General features: G+C 36.7%; 1 protein-coding gene across 21 annotated transcripts in view; it reads right to left on the minus strand.

Annotated features, from left to right (window-relative positions):
• Window positions 1-13,003, minus strand: part of Bnc2 (basonuclin 2) — a 428,651-nt gene that overhangs the window by 169,326 nt on the left and 246,322 nt on the right. The gene's annotated exons all lie outside the window — the stretch shown is intronic.

A 13,003-nucleotide genomic window follows, 5' to 3' on the forward strand; every position in this document is an offset into this window, starting at 1 on the left:
CTTTAATTTAAGACCATAAAAATAGTAATGGTATATCTTTTATTATTTAGGCATTTTGGAGGGGTAAGAGAGGTTTATAAACTGAAGGTGCGATTAATCTAAATGCTGAGAAAATAAGGTTGCACTACACAATCTCCTCTTCCTTATCTGTGGGCTAAATATTCTATTTCTTTAAACAGAGAAAAATAAAATCACTAGCTACTCAATATAAAGAGAATAGGTATAAGTCATGGTCATATACAGAGGTATTCCACAGTTAACTAACTGAAATTTCAAGATCACTTGCACAACTCTAAAAAACACTCCCCCTACCTCAGATTTTGTACCCTAGGTGGCTCCACTTCCCTCATCCACCCTAGTCCTGTCTGTAGGTTGTTGATATTATCAAAAGAAACATGGGACTCTGCTGACATGAAACAAAACTGATTCAAATGCAAGATACTGTGTTTAAAGGATTTGAGGGGTCAAGGGAAATCTTCATCTTGTGCAGTCCCTTGGACATTGTGAGGGAACTAAACTGTTTCCTGAGGAAGGCCCCATGTGCTTTGTCAAGAACAGAAAGAAACTCTCACTGGGAGCTGAGGTTCAAGCCAACTGTTGAACTGAGATCCTACTCTACACTCCTAAGCTTGAAATTGTTGGAGAAGGAAGAGGAAATAGAGAAGGGAGAGTCAAGGTACTCAAATGGCTATCCATTTTCATTTTAAATGGATATAGGAAAAAGACATAAATATTTATATGACTAATCAATTCCCATACTAAGTCCCTTCCTCCCTGCCACCACTCACCAATTTTTCAATCTGAATTTAAGAACGTAGAGTTGCCTGCAACAGGCAATAAATACAGTTAGAATTTCCAACTACAGGATATCAGGGGAAATCTGCAAATGCTAAAAGATAATCTATAGGTAAGTGCACAACCCAAAAGAATAAATATTCAGTAATGTTTCCTTTCTCTTATCTATATAAGAATTAAAGTATGGAAAAACACATTGAAATCAAGTTTTGACACAGTTGAAAGTTTCTAAGGAAAGAGAATTAATTTGCTTTCATATTTCTGGTCATTCTTAACCACTTGTAGCAACTAAAATCCTTTATTCTTAACACTTATGAATTTAAAATAGATTATTCACCTAATTTACAATAACTGTAACTGAAGTGGGCCAAATAACACCCACACTGATTTTTCAAAGATTAACATGCCCTCTCTGGCTTCTAAATTAAAAAGAGAAGTAAACAAAGTATTAGTTTATTAGATGAACTAAAACTTGCTACATTTCTTAACAATCTTATTTACTTAGTGGAGACTTTCATTGGTGTCAGTATTGCAAGGCCCAAAATTATGGAAGGTGAATATACCTTCTTATGATATTGTGCTCAGGAAAGGGACTCAACAAAATTTTCTCAAGTTAACTAATAATACTAAAGATGATGTGATATAAACAGCATGTACTGATCAGAGAAGGAAATGTATATGCACCTATTAGCAAAATCTAAGAAGTCCTCCCATTGGTGCCATCTACCCCATCAGTGTCCCATTCTCTGCCCACTCAAGCCTGCTTTTACAGCTCGAGGCCGACAGGAATGCCAATTAGTGTCAGTTGTGATGGGGTTTTAGAGACATGGACCTTTGTCTTAGAGGAAGTGGGCTGCAACCACCAACTTACTGAACAGAGGCAACCTAACAACCCATTAGATGGAAATGACTTTCCAGCCACTTCCTCCAGGGACTACATCAGAAACTGATGGCTTAGACAGATGGGAACATTTTTACATTTCTATATTAACTGCCTCCAGAAAGATGAATTTTTTATCATTTAATGATTCCTCATTTCATCTGCTTCTCTCCTCTGTTATCCCTTGACTCACTGCAATATTCTGATACACAGTATTACCTAAAGAATAATGAACTAAATACTTTGGAAACAGAAGGAGTTACCTCACTGTATATCTGGAGAGCAATCCATAGATCTTGCATGAAAACTTTTAGAAATCCCTACAAAAAACTTCATTACTAGAATATTACTCTGAAGCAAAATTCCATGGTTAGAAAAGATGTTGATAGTTACCACTTTTTTTCTTTAATTGTCAAATCAGTATTAGATAGGGATAACTTTATCAAGAAGCAAAAAGTAATACTATCACTTAGTCCAGGAAGGAATAAACTCAAGCACTGTATACAGGCTTGTACACACCCTATTGGAAAGTTAAGTCAGGCTTTCAACCAGTATTCTATCTACATGCAAGGATTGTTACAGGATGAAAAACCAAAAACTTACACTCACAATATCATCCAGAATGTGTTACATGTCACCAGTTAAAACTAATTTTTTCAGATTTTACATCAACAAATGTAAAGAATAGTTTAACACTTCAAAATATTATAGGAGAATATCACTGCTTCATTTATACTTACTACATTCTAAATAATTTATAAATTTGTGAAATGCTATTTATTTTTTGTGTATCAGTCCTGGAGCTTGAACTCAGGGTCTGGGAACTGTCTCTGAGTTATTTTGCTTAAGGTGCTCTACCACTCGAGTCACAACTCTACTTCTAGCTAGTTTGGTGGTTAAACAGAGATCAAAGTCTCCTGGATTTTGCTCTCTGATCTGGCTTCAAATTTTGATCCTTAGATCTCAGCCCTCTGGGCAGCCAGGATTACCACAAATCTGGACCACTGCACCAGGCAACACTTCGTTTTTTAAAGCTGCATAATAGAGGTTGAATTCAAGGCAAAATTCATAGAATTTTCTTAAATATAAGTCCTTTCAATTAAAAAGATCTTGCAAGATAATGGTGATGGTTTATAATTCTGTGGCTGTCCTGAAAGCCATTGATGTATTTTATGTTAAATTACTCTTACCTGAAGGAAACAGACCTTGTCAGTCTGTTTATACATGTTTTAGTAAAACTAATAAAGCTACTATGCCAAATAAATACTTTCATTCTTGGGAATAACCAAAAATACAGTGTGAGCTTTTCTTAATGGATACGTCCTTCCACAATAACTTTATATACAGTCTATTATCACATATGTCAAAAGAACAATCACATTGTTTTAAACAATAGTATACTTAACACTGTAAATGCTCTCGTTAGAACACAATTAAATAGACTATGTCAACCTAATATTTCCTAATTCACCAGAAATAAAATAGTAAGGAGAATAAAGGAAATAATCTAGATCAAGAATTCATATTTTTAAGCCCATTGTTACTTATCTGATGGTGCTTTTGTTATCTTACCTTAGCAATCTTGTTCAAAATAAACAGTGAAATCTAACTCTACTTGAACATGCCATAGTGCTGATATTACACAGATATTTTCATTATCAGATAAGCACCTCTTTAAGTCTTCTAGTAATCTGAGGTAGTTTACATACCCTGTCTAGGCAGTTAAAACTGCCAGACAGAAAGCTCCTCAATGTTCTAGTCACAAGTCCTGGTGACATAACTTATAAAGTAACAAAACCTTTATTAAAAATGCAAAACAAAAGACAATTGGCTGCCATGAAAGGTTAATGTGTGGAAATGGTTTTTGTTCAGTAAAAGAGTTCCTGGGATGCTCTACTTATTTTGATGACTATTGTCTACTTTGTAGTGCCCAAATCGCCATGGTATGAAATGTCCACTGTGCTGGTGGAGACCACACACTAATGCTTTATAGTGAGCAAAACAGTTTTGAAACCTCTAATTATACCAGGAGAGAACAGGCCAGAAAGGAGCAAAAAATTTGCAATTAAATCCATACTTAGCTGCTACTTGCCCTGAGCAAAGAAGGCTTTAAGGCCAATCCCTATACATTGGGTTATTCATAAATTTTTTGTCTTATCTAAGTTCTCCTTTCCTCACTTATAAAAGCAGATTGATACTACCACATAGATTTTTATGTATATGAGAGATCCTTGGTTTAAAAAGTTAAACCAGTGCCAGGTATAGTAATGCAAAATTATTATCAATATTAATTATTAATCTTCATTTTATACAATTATTATTGACCCTTATTTTATATAAATTAATCATTGAAGAAAAAATGATTTATACACAAGTTACTACATTTCCTGTGCTCACACCCTCTAAGTTAATATGGTAAGAAAACTCAACAAGGAGTCAAGAGAACTAAAAACCAGAGCTTTACTTCCAAATCTGTCTTTCACTATTATGTGAACCTGACAACCAAACTGTACTTCAATTTCCCCTTTCCATTACACTCGTGTTGTCACATGCTCCAAATCTTCTCAAAGCTCTAAGTTTGTAATAATGTTCTTTCTTTACCAACCTATGTTTGTTTCTGATACAGGAAAAAACTTTGGTGACTTTTATGTTTGTTTCTTTCATTAATGCCAAGAACAAAGTCTTGTGGAAAGAAGAAGTTGAAGACTGAGTACAGTATAGAGAAGAAACAAGAACAAAGGAGGAAGAAGAAGAAGAGATAGGAGGGGATGGGAGGAGGAAATGGAAGAGAGAGAATCGTTCAACTCAGGCTGTTTGAATGAGATAGTACAGAACAGGTGTGACTAATTTCTATGTGGAAAAGAGTACCACGGGGTCCTTCAGAGCCACTATTCATGGGCTCAGAGAGTTTTTAGAGTAATAGTAGAACGCATAAAATGATGATTTCAACAAAAAAATTTGACTGTATATATTCCGTACCAGGGATTGAAAATAAAGGCAATGTGAAACAGACAGTATTCTTCTGAATCTTAGGCTGTGAAACAATAAGCAACTTACCGTGGAAAGCAGGTAAACACAGAGTGTTGTGATGCACACAGAAATTACCCCTGACATAGACTTGTTTCACAGACAAGGTGAGTTAAGGTAGGAGTCCAGAGGCATAAAGTTGAAAGTCATCTTAAGCTGCGTCAGGACAAAACGATTGGATCAACTGGAAAACAAGGTAAATATAAACACACTAAACAGCCCAACTATGTCTGGTGTGCTAAGGAAACCATACTGCATCATTTTGTCTTTAGAGAAATACGAAGTTTTTCCTCTTTTCTATGCTACAGCTATAGTATATGGCTGCAAACTGTCCCTGGAACTGCAGAGCCCTAGCCAGGAACATGTCTCCTTGAATTTATTCAGGGAGCACATTTCTATCCTAGTTCCTATTTCAAACTAACCTGGAGAAAGAAGTCTTCTGTTAAAGACAAAGAAGGATCCCCCTCCCCTCAATGATACTATGAATTTCTTACAGGGTTTCCCCCTAAATGGATCTTATCCTTCTTTCTTAGGACTCTGGTCTTTCACTGTTCTCTGTCTTGAGAGGTGAGAAAATTAGGTTTGGTTTGTGGTATCTTTATTGTTTTATGCTGCCTTTGTCGAAAGAAGCCCCTAAGGGGGCAAATCATCTCTATGCTGTTCCTTACGACCAAATCCTTTGTATCTCATACCTATTGTGAGTAACTGAAACTTTGATTTCTATTACTTCTTCAGGAAAGAACTAGCAACTTAATATAGATATCTCATGGTGCTGTGCTGAGAGGGAAAAATAAGGTTACAAAGGCCTGAATATACTCATAACCACACCAGAAAGATAGCAGTGCAAGAAAAGGTACCTAATAATGCAACTGAAGGATATGCTGAATCTAAAGCATTTTAAATTACACTCATGGAGTGGCAACTGGGAGCCCTCTCTGCTCATCTAATGGTTTTCATGTCTGCCAGATGCACCACTATAATTAGACTCACTAAAACTTGAAAAGAATGGCCGATGAGTAACATCTCTCCTAAGTACCCCCAGAAGGAATGTGAGGTTCCCAACAATTTATGTGTGGAAGGAGAACAGACAATGGATATGAAAATGAAGAGAAAAGACCACTGTGAAAAAAAAATGACAAAATAGTCAAATGACTCTTATGCACCAGAATTAAAGCAAAGCTAGCTATATTTTTTCTTTCTCTCTTTCTCACTTTCTTTCTCTCTCTCTCTCCTTCCTTCCCTTCCCTCTCTCCGTCTCCCCTATCCCCTAACCTTTCTTTTGTTGTTGTTGTTTCTGGTGGTGGTGGTGGTCAAAGGGTTTGAACTCAGCCTGGGCACTGTCCCCTGAGTTATTCAGCGTAAGGCTAGCACTCTACCACTTGAGCCACAGAGCTACTTCCAGTTTTCTGGTGGCTAATTGGAGATACGAGTTTGATAGACTTTCCTGCCCGGGCTGGAATTGAACTGAGATGCTCAGATCTCAGCTGCCTGAGTAGCTAGGATTGCAGGCATGGGCCATTGGAATCCAGCCTAGATATATTCTTGATTCATTTATCAAGTAGATTAACAAAGATAATCATCAGAGAAACACAATGGTATATGGAGGCAAGGGATTTTTTGCTTTTAAACAGCCATCTACTCTGTGGAAAACTGAACACTCACAAAAGTACAAAGTAGTCTACCTTTCCTTGCTGCAGTTTTCAAGAAAGACAGCATACACAGAATCTTCCCCAGGGCATGCCATCATACACATACTTAGAATAACTAGTCCTGAGTGTGTGTATGCCCATTTTCAAGATGAGGTAAGCACAACAAACTCTGTTGATCACTGGCACTAAAAAGTTACTTCCAATTTGTTGTGATAGAACAAGGAGAAAGTAGCTGTCAGACTGCCATTTCTGTCATACTTTTTAATAATACAGCTCCTGTAATTATGCTGTGGTTCATTGTATTAACTCAGTGAAAGCTTGCTTGGTTTTAGCATGAAAACAATTTATGAAATTATAGAAGCAGACTGAACACAGCAGTTCATTTGCTGAAGCAATTATCCAGATCCTTGTCAAAAAAAAGTACATGCAAGAGAAGACTGTGATGTGCAAAAAGTGGTTCTAATTCTATGCTCTAATCTGTACAATATGTCTGTGGTTGTGCTGAATTATGTTAATACACTGCAGCCGAAATTTATTTGTCACAACACAAAGGGAAGGCGCTATCAATTGTCTTGCCAGATACTTTAAATTAGTCACCAAAACATCTAACCAGAGCTGCTTCTGTAACCTTCAGATGGAGCGAAAGACTCATAGGGCAGTTTTCCTAAGGGATTACAAGATTTTTTTCCCCTAATATTTTAAATTAGCTGCAATGTGCACTGTGGCACAATTACAATTTTTAAGTAATAAGAGACAATCTAAGTCTGAACATCAATCTGATGTTATTTTTGACTGGTTATCCATCAAACTCCAGGTTCTCAAGTAGATTCAAGGATCTGGGATATCTGTTGCTGGGAAGGGTGAAATTAGTACAGCAATGAAGTGATACCAGGGTTATTGTGTAAAAAGCTGCATAAAAACTAAAAAGAATTCAAGGTTAAGAAAAAGTCTTATCCCTATTCTGGTATGACAAGACAAGCTTTTCACTTTTAAAAGAAGCATTGTAAAACACATTGTCCAACTTTCACTAAGCATGTTTACTGAATTCTCTGAAATAGCAATTAAGTTTGCTTGTAAGGTACCTTTAAATGAACAATTACATCAGAAGTTGTTTTCAAAAGTCAAATGTACATGAATATGTTTCCCAATGAAATGAATAGCTCAAGAAAATTGTTTCTCTATAGTAAAAAGAATTTAGTCTTTTTGTTCAACCTAGAACACTGAATTTCAATAAATGCACATTACTAAATGCCTCCTTTTAATTATTTTATAGTGAATGCATGAGGTAGAATAGAGATCTAACATTAGTGAAATGAAGTGCTAAAAAACAGAAGCAAAGGAAAAATTCAAGCTCGAGTTATGAATTGTGTAGCAAAGTGTTACATGCAATAAAATGTGCACGTTGTTTCCACTCCCTACATCTGGAGATAGTTTAGCATACCAATTTCCAGAAACTAAGCAATTGTCCAGACTGACTAGCCCCTTTCATTCACAAATAAACAATTAATGGAATGGGTAACTAATTTTCCAAGTGTTCATATTCATTAAGCTGTTTCCTGAAATTAAGTATCTGTTTTGTGATATAATACTGTACACATTAAACAATCTCATTCCTTGTCCCTTCACCAGCTACATTTCTTGATTTTATTCCTACTTTCCTTCCTTGTAATACACTAGGATTGAAAAATCAAATTCCGGGGCTGGGGATATAGCCTAGTTGCAAGAGTGCCTGCCTCGGATACACGAGGCCCTAGGTTCGATTCCCCAGCACCACATATACAGAAAAAACGGCCAGAAGCGGCGCTGTGGCTCACGTGGCAGAGTGCTAGCCTTGAGCGGGAAGAAGCCAGGGACAGTGCTCAGGCCCTGAGTCCAAGGCCCAGGACTGGCCAAAAAAAAGAAAAATCAAATTCCATGAACTATGATAAGAACTATAAAATACTAAAATGTCAAAATGTATTCACCACTTCTTAGCAGGAAATTTTCTTCTTGAAGCTCTGTCAACTCAATTGATATTCATTAAACACTTTCTAGCACTTACTAGGTAGGAAGTAGAATACAAACCCTGATCACCTATTTACTGACCGGTCTATCTATCTATCTATCTATGTATCTATCTATCTATCTACCTGCCTGCATAAACATAACAAAGTAGGTAGGGTAAACCAGATGACAAAAATTAACTATAGTATAAAGTGAAAGGTGATAAGTACAATGAGAGAGGCATTAACAAAATGCTGAAGGGATCAAAGGAGAGACCTTCTTTGCAAATATCCAAGCCTATGACTAATGTACTTAGAAAAGCCATGTACCTGTTGCCAGTTTGAGGGCATGCTTAATGAAGAAGTGGGTTGGAAGATGGATTGCCTTACAAGAGGCACTACAAGAAAGACCTGAGCAAACCACATGCAAAGCCTGAAAGAATATTGTCCCAGAACACACCATTTAATATCTAGACCAAGTCATCTCCTATAAAAAGCATGTGCCAGGGCTGGGAAGGAGGCCTAGTGGTAGAGTGCTCGCCTTGCGTGCATGAAGCCCTGGGTTCGATTCCTCAGTGCCACATACACAGAAAAAGCCAGAAGTGGCACTGTGGCTCAAGAGATAGAGTACTAGCCTTGAGCAAAAAGAAGCCAGGGACAGTGCCCAGGCCCTGAGTTCAAGCCACAGGACTGACAAAAATAAAAATAATTTTTTAAAAAGCATGTGTCTTTTTCTTCAAAAAGCGATTATAGCCTCTATTTCTCTCTTCCTATGGAAGCATGTGCAAGCTTCTAGTTCTCATTGGGTGCTGACTTTCTTGCAGTGCCTTCATGCATGTAATAAACTCATACTTACCTTTTCTCGTACTCATTTGTCTACTGTCAGTTTATGTTAGCAGACTCAATTACCAAATCACATGAAAAGAAATAGAATGTTCTTTCATCCCTAAAAAAGATGGCCTAAAAGTAATATGAACCAAAACGGAAGATAGCCTTTAAGTTTTATTTCAAATTTCTGAACCATAGCGAACATCACTAATATTCAAGCATAAATATTCAACCAAAATTAGAAAAACCTATGCTGCAGTTTATGCACAAATGCTTCCAGAGTACTTTTCTTTTGCTTTCTTTCTTTTTTTTGCCAGTCCTAGCGCTTGAACTCAGGGCCTGAGCACCATCCCTGGCTTCTTTTTGCTCAAGGCTAACACTCACCTTCTTGAGCCATAGCGCCACTTCTGGCCTTTCCTATTTATGTGGTGCTGAGGAATCGAACCTAGGGCTTCACATATGTGAGGCAAGCACTCTACCACTAGGCCACATTCCCAGCCCTCCAATGTACTTTTCAAATACAAAATTTCAGAACACACAGGAAAGAAAAAGTGTGCAATGTAAAAGAATCTTCAATGTCTGATGATTAAGTTTACATGGTGTCTTTAAGATGGAAACATTCACCTACCACTGGTGCTCAGTTATCTTAGCTGCTCAGGAAGCTGAGATCTGAGCATCTCAGTTCAATTCAAAGGCAGCCTGAGCAGAAAACTCCATGAGACTGTTATCACCAATTAATCACTGAAAAAGCCAAAAGTAGAGCTGTGGCTTAAGTGGTAGAGCACTGGACTTGAGAAAAAGAAGCTCAAGGACAGTACCCAAGCTGAGTTCAAGCCCCAAGACCAGCACACACATACACACACAGAAAGACTAAAACATTCTGCTATATGCTTGCAACTCAGAAAATATTTTAACTAATCTTACCATTAAAAAGTAGAAACCAAAACATCAAAAGAAAGGAGACTTTACAGGTTATGTTGTTCAAATCAGTAGTGATGGCAAGATGTAAAGCTTTCTGCTAACCATTACTGAAGTTGGAATAGATATTTATAACAAATGTAGCTCCAATAGTTCTTCTGTAAAAATAATGGGGCATTTTCCTAGTGCTTGTATTTTTTTTGGTAACTATCACCTAAATAACAGATAAATGTAAGAAAATGGTTCTTTGACCTTTTGCAAGTTTGGATTCCCCAGTTCCCTCAAAATACACAACCACAAATTCAACTTTAATTTAGCAAACTGTGCCAATTCCCTGAGATTTCTCAGAAGGAATGGTGACAAGCAAACTCATCATCAGAGAAGGTTATATGGTATTTCAAAGTTTTATGAGCTGTGTCAGATTCCAGAGTATTTTAAACTAATTATTCACAAAAAAATGGGGGAAGGGAGCAAATCACAGGAAAGAAGAATAGTATGCAGTATCTTATCAACAATAGTCATCCAAAAAATGAAATTAAACAGTTCAGTTTTCTGGTTCATATGTCCTTAGATCCAAACCTTAAAAAAAGGCTCAAATTTTAATTATAGAAAATTTAAATTTAAACAAGCATTAAATTTACATAAACATAGAAAAAAGGCAAAACTATGAGGTAGGGGTTAAATCCAGATTAATGTAGAAATAGTTGGTTATTGGCCAAAATTTAGCCATTTCCCCTAAATATTAGTGCTATGAACTTCTTATTTTAAAAGACAGTGTCTTTCTCATCTCAGCCTTCTGAAAACCAAGAAAACTACTTAGAAATTATGTCACATAGTTACGTTCTGGGTAGGGTTTCCAGGTACTGTTTTTAAAAAGATGTTTTGGGGATGTGATATCTCTGCTTTGCGGTGATTTAAAATGTCAAATTTAGAGAGTTAAAAAATACCACATAATTGGCTCAAGGTAGGGCTCAGTGGTTGAGTGCTTAACTAGCATTGGAGAGGGAGGTCCTGGGTTCTCAGCATCCAACAAAATTAAATATGTGTGTGTGTATACACAAATATATGTGTGTGTGATTATATCACATCAGACAGCCTCTAGCTAGACAACATTTACTACTTAGAAAAGGTATTAACAATTAAGATGCTTAGGAGAGTAAAGAAACAACATAATAAATATCCATTATGACTGCCAAAATTAATGAATTTCAGAAGAGGTGATCAGTAATAGGACTGGTATGTTAACAATTCTGCCTGATATATTTCTAAATTCCATAATCTGTGTGTGTGTGCGCATGCGAACGCACAGGCACACTGGATTTAGGGTTTCCACTCAGTGCCCTGTGCTTCTGCTTAGCTTTTTTTGCTCAAGGCTGGAGCTCTACCTACTTGAATCATATCTCTATAATCTTTATCTTGATTTCATAATCTATCATTTCTCAAGCTCCTGCTGTGTGTCAAGCACTAGGCTACATATCTTACATGGATAGCGATAAAATTTAGGACATACTCTTTCAAACTCAATATTTGAAGGGGAAAGAATTTGAGAAATGTCAGGTTCAAGAACTCTGACCTCCCACCCTCTCCTTCTAAGAAGTAGATCACAAGATCCTGAACTGAGATGTACCTTCCTTTTCCCAGAGGAAAGGAGCATACGTACCTCTGAAGATGGAGGCACATCTGGGAGCACTCTGTCAGATAAAACATATACATAAATTTCCATGCTTTTCTCTTATTAATCTGTCTTTTCTTACAGGGACCTTAGCTAAAATGGGAGGGGGTACAAAGAAATTTTTATTCTCCCCTACAATATGAATGTACACAAATTAAAGTATAATTGATTTATTTTCTGATTACTGGGCAAGATATGTATTATTACTGTGTCTACTTTACAGGCAAGGGAAATTAAGAGTTAAAAGAGATTGAGGGATTGACCAAAGCCTTATGACTGATCAACGTAAAAACTGGTTAAAAACCAAGTTTCATAGCTCAGTAGACCAATTTCTTTACATTAAGGTAGTTCCAATTAAGATGGTAAATATGGAAGCCATGAATAGTTCATATGTTCTATAATCATACTGAAAAAGTCCTACTGGTACATGTGGAGAACTGTTTTAAGTGTAACTCTCTAGCATTCTGCAATATGTCCTTTTTTTCCCGACATAAGCTATTCTTTCCTGGTTGCCACTGTGCATTCAAGTATTGTCACTTACATGCTTGCCTATAATGTGAGTCTAGTTTTTAAACTATAATACATAATCTGTGACATGTTTAAATCATAGTGCTGGCAAGTATAAAGTCCTATTCAGAGAGCCATATAGTAAATTTGAGAATATGAGAAGTGATATGGGGCTATAATAATCATTAACAAATATAAATTGCAGTCTAACTTTAAGTCCACCTTGGTCTTGGTACTGCAATCAAAATGAAGTACTTATTCTGCTACTTCCCTCATTGGAAAAAAGGAGAATGTATCGGGTTAAAATATGCCTACTTTTGAACTAAAATTGATGATGAGATATATTTTCTTAACAAGGTGTCAACTGAAAAGCAATCATGTTGGTTTTAAATAATTTATATCATACTTCAAAAATATAAGCAAAGCAGAAAAATATAAAATGCATTATAAAAACTACTAGATGAAAGCAAAGTTCACCCAGCCTATTCCCACCCAAGGGTAGTAACACAAAACCCTAGAGAACCAGCTTCTTCTAACTTTTATTTGTAGGTATACACCCCCCCACCGCCCCCCCCCACACACACAGAGAGAGAAAGAGAGAGAAAGAAGGGAGATGGGGGGGAGAGAAAGTGAGAGGGAGAGAGAGAGAGAGGATGTATAAAAGCTTCTGAGTGAAAGGCCCTTAATTATAGTCTTTGTGGCAGGCACAAAGAAGACTATCTTTCAGTCTTAATGAAAAGTAAGA

This window comes from Perognathus longimembris, chromosome 1, assembly GCF_023159225.1.
Source record: "Perognathus longimembris pacificus isolate PPM17 chromosome 1, ASM2315922v1, whole genome shotgun sequence".
NCBI lineage: Eukaryota > Metazoa > Chordata > Mammalia > Rodentia > Heteromyidae > Perognathus > Perognathus longimembris.